Source organism: Anopheles arabiensis (assembly GCF_016920715.1).
Source record: "Anopheles arabiensis isolate DONGOLA chromosome X unlocalized genomic scaffold, AaraD3 X_pericentromeric_contig0003, whole genome shotgun sequence".
Lineage (NCBI taxonomy): Eukaryota > Metazoa > Arthropoda > Insecta > Diptera > Culicidae > Anopheles > Anopheles arabiensis.
The window spans coordinates 895,001-900,000 of NW_024412081.1; positions in this window are offsets into that span (position 1 = coordinate 895,001).

Sequence of the window (5,000 nt, forward strand, 5' to 3'; positions counted from 1 at the left end):
GTGATTTCGTTCCTCTCGGAATGGGGCGCCATAAGGCGAGAACACGCTGCTGCTCACATTGTAGCACGCGTGCAGCCCAGAACATCTAAGGGCATCACGGACCTGTTATCGCTCAATCTCATCTTGCTAAACACAAGTTGTCCCGCTACAGGGTAACTAAGGACGGGCACCCGTGAGACACCTGCCACTTAACGTCAGGTGCGCCCGGAGGCACACTACTGACAGCGTTCTAGTTAGCTTGACTGAGTCGCGTTCGTTATCGGAATTAACCAGACAAATCATTCCACGAACTAAGAACGGCCATGCACCACTACCCTTAAGTTTGAGAAAGAGCTATCAATCTGTCTTACCTCAATAAGTTCGGACCTGGTAAGTTTTCCCGTGTTGAGTCAAATTAAGCCGCAAGCTCCACTTCTTTTTTTTTTTTAATACCAGGATTTATTTGTAAGATAAACTTAACGTTAAATCCCCACTCCTGCTCCTGGACCCGTTTGTTAGCGGGGCTTGGAACCAGGAGTATGTGTCATTTGTGACATCGCCTTTATTGGTCTTTATTTGTTTCGTTCCTTATTCTTTTTCCTTACGGAATTAAACCCCAACGCATTTTTTTATTTTTCTTCTGCGCCAACCCTGTTTGCTGTCCCATGCACTTCCTACTCCCATCATCCTCCTTCTAACGGCCGGAGGTTGTTGCTTCAGTGATGGTTGCCAGGCCGTCGGCGGATAGCGCCTCACGTACTCCCTGATTGACGGCACCTCGCGCTACTCGGCGTAGCCGCTCCATTTCACGCCTTCATCCGCCGTCGGATGGTATCGGCTTCCGAAGGGCCGACCTGCTCCTCCGGTTTCTACCGTGGGACTGGTGGTAGAGTCCCTTCCCTGGCGCGTTGACGGTAGAGACGTTGGAGATACAGTTCTGCTCCGTGCCGCGCTCTTATCATCCTCGGAGATGGAGGCAGTCCGCGTCTTCCCATGGGGATGGGTGGTGGTGCTTCTCCTGCTTCCTCCGCCCGCACCGCTGCCATCAGGATGGAGTCCTCACGTTCTCGTTCGGCTGCTGCCATTGCGGATGCAAGGCGCACTTCCGCCCGTTCCTCCGCCCTCCGGCGACCTCTTCTGGTCCGTCTGGCTCGACCTCGGTTGGAACGAAAGAGTTCAGCCACCCCATCAACCGACACCGGCTCACCATCCAGCGGACTGGCGCTCACCGCTGCTGCTCTCGTCGGTAAAAGGTAAGGTGTGCTTGGAGGTTGAGCTGCAGCTCGTCCTCACGCCAGAGCTGTTGCAACACCTTCGTGATTTTGCGTGCAGCTTCCTGGATGCTGTTCCACCGCTCGGGGCTCTCCAGCAGCTTCATGCCGAGATTTTCCCTGTTCACTGGGTCGCTTGTGCCGTAGCCCAACAGCTCCACCCGGATCTCGTGGAAGACCTCGCACTGGAACAGCACATGCGCCACCGATTCGACCGACCCCGGGCACCGTGGACATTCCGCCGATGGGGCAAAACTGCAGACATGGAGGTATTCCCGGAAATATCCATGTCCGGTTAATACCTGTGAGAGGTGGAAATCAACCTCCATGTCGCCTACTCATCCACAAGTGCAGGTCCGGGATCATCTGGTGGGCCCAGACCGCGTACCGACTGGCCGTTGGAGCTGCGGCCGCCGCATCCCACGCTCGCTGCCACTCCTGGAGAGTCCCCTGCCTCTTCCAGCCGGATGTCTCAGGCTGGCGCCCGGGCAGCTAGGAGCCTCCGATGGCACCTTGCGTCCTCCCGTACCAGCAGCCTGAACGGCACAAGGCCTGCCAGTGCACCCGGTCTCATATGCCACCGACACGAACGAGCTAGACACCATGAGCCAGGGGCTCTGCACCTGGGCCAGCTTCCTCTGGCACCACTGCAGATCCGTCGCCTCGACCACACGGGGCAGCATACCGGATGATCGACTCCGCCACTGCCGCCAACAGCCGACGCTTGGCCACCTGGGGCCCACTGTGGTTCCTCATTACTGCGGTGACCACACCTACCACGCGGAGGGCTTTAGCCGTCGACAGCTCCACGTGCGGCTTCCACGACAGGTGGTCATGGATCTGGACCCCAGATACCGGATCGACTGTTTGCTGTGTATGATGGTGTCCCCGACGCGGAACGGCACCTCAGTTGACCTCTTCGCAGACTGGAGATCATTACTCCTTCCGTCTTCTCCGGAGCGAGCTGCAGGTGATGGTCCTCCATCCAAGCCGCAATCGCGTCCACTGCCTGTTCAGCCACCGATGCCGCCTCCTCTGGTGTGCAACCCCGTGCCATGACCACTATGTCATCCGCATAGCCGATGACGCTAGCCCCTTCAGGAAGCTTCGACTCGCAACACGCCGTCGTACATGATGTTCCACAGGGTCGGGCCCAGAATGGACCCCTGTGGAACACCTGCAGTCACTGGCGTGTAACGGGCCCGTCTGCGGTGTCATAGACGAGCTCCCTGTTTTCGAAGTAGTCTCTCAGGATGTTGCGGAGCTGCCTCGGCACGCCTTTTGTCCTCCAGCGCCGTAGCGATGCACTGCCAGCTGGCAGTGTTAAATGCATTACGCACATCCAGCGCCACTACTAGAAGGCAGCGTTTGTCCCTGTTGTTGGTGCGGCCAAATGACATCGCGTGACGGCCTGCATCCACCACCAGCTGAATCGCCTGCACTGTCGAACGGCCCTCCTGAACCCGTACTGGTTTTCTGCCAACCTCGGTGATTCAGGAGCCTCGATGACATCATTTATTCGCGACAGCAGCAACTGCTCGTACGCTTTGCCCGGGTTGTTCAGCAGCAGAATCGGGCGGAAGGATGAAGCGAGCCCCGGTGGCTTGCCCGGCTTGGGGATCAGGGCCAGTTTCTGCTTCTTCCACTCATCCGGGAACCGCTCGTTGTCCAAGCATTCCTGAACAACTTTGAAGATGTCCGTATGCTTCCGGATGGCGGCCGTCAGAGTTGGCGTTTGGCACACCATCCAATCCTGGAGCTCTCTCGGGTTCAGCGAGCTCGCGATGTCCAACAGCTCCTGTTCATTAACGTCCCGAACTGGTTCTCTCTCCCTCTCCAGGACTTGGCCTGGTGACGCTGGCCAGTCAACCGGAGGATGCTGGGGAACAGAGTGGAAACGATGCCCTCTAGCACCGATGAATCGCGCTCTCTCGCCGTCCAGCTTCCACGAAGGCGGCTTAGTACGTTGCGGTACCATTGTCCCGTCTCGTCTTCCGCGAGGCCCCGCAGCATTTCATCGAAGTGCTCCTTCTTGCTGGTGGTGATGGCTGAATCCAGGGCGGTCCGCACCTGGAGAAGGTCGCTGGCTGCGGCGATCTGCTCTTCCTCGTCGATGGCAGTTTCAAGGCGTTCCTTGGCGAGGCGGCAGTTCTCACACAGGACCTCGATTGCTGGCGTCCACCAATAAGCAGGTCGTCCCGAGTGACCTTGTGAAGGGAACACTCGCGCCATGGCTGCGTCACAAGCTTCCGTCATAACTCTCTCCAGGCTTTCGGCATTTGTAACCCGCTCTGCGAACGAAGCTACGTCGAGCGCTACACCGAAAAGCTCGGCATCGAACTGACGGCTACGCCATCTCGTGCCGCTTTCTCGCGTGGAAGGACCCTCCTGTCGACGACTATCTGCCGCTGACCGCTGGAACAGCTCCCCTACAGCAAACCGAATGTACACGTGGTCACTGTACGAGTATCTGCTCATAATCCTCCACCGATGCGTCGGAATGGTGTTAACTCCGGCGATGCTGCGGCTGGCGAAGGCAACGTCCACCACGCTCGGGCGAGCCACCTGTTGCCTAGGAAGGTTGAGGCGGTGCCGGTGTTTAACACCTCCAGCCCCAAGCTGTCGACAAGCTGGACCACAGCCTCTCCCTTTGCGTTGGTGCGGCCACTTCCCCAAACGGTGTGCCACGCATTGAGATCCCCGCAAAGACGACGCGCGGGTGACCTCTCGCCAGCACATCGATGCGCTGCATTACCTCCTCGAACTCAGAGACGCCCGCTGAGGGCGACACGTAGCAACATATGAAGAGCACACCATTGATCCGGGCAGCCGCGATCCCAGACTGCGTCACGGAGACCACTTGCTGAACCGGGTACGTTTCGCTGCTGGCTATGATGGCCACCTTCCCGTCCCTGTCGGCCACCCAGTTCCCATTGTTCCTGGGGACACTGCAGCTCCACCATCAGACAGACATCCGCCCGCTCCATCCGCATCGTGTTGAGCGCCAGGTCTTGCGCGCTCCTACTGCGATTGACGTTGATCTGTAGCACTTCCATTTCAGTTCGAGGGTTGTCCACCGCAGGCTGCGGCACCAATACGGTGGGCGCCGCCACACAGCATGCACTTGATCTCGTTGGTGCAACCTGACGCCTTGTGAGTTTGGTCACCACACCGTAGACAACGCTTGACCGATCCTCACCCGTGCACGTCGCGGCGATGTGTCCCCGCCCAGACACCGGAAGCAGCGAGTCAGCTGACCCGATACTTTTGGGGCTTCATGTACCGAACAATACGTGTAGCCCAGCTCCAGTCGACGATCTTTGACGAGTTCCGCTTCTGCTCGTGGAGGCGCACGCGAGCCCGCTTCGTCATGTCTCGGCGCTCCCAAAGGTTCACGGTGGCCACCAATGACTGCTTTCCAAGAGTGGTCATGAGCGCCTTTTGATCGCCTCCTCGTCGATCATGTTGTCGATTCCAGTCAGGACGACCTCAGCCATCTCTGTTCTGACGGTTACCGATCCACTCTCCCCGATGACCTCCTGGATGATGTCCTTCAGCGCCGCGCTATCGACGTCGCGGGACAAAGGCAGCAGGAGGTGGTCCTCGGCGTTCTTCTGCCAACTCCAATTTGCCGCTGGAAATCGGCAATCCGCGGGCTGGTCCGTATCTTCACATACATTTCCTTGAAGGACACTCCTGGGGCGGGCACAACGACGATTTCATCCGGCGTTTTCGTCGCGGACGCCGCTT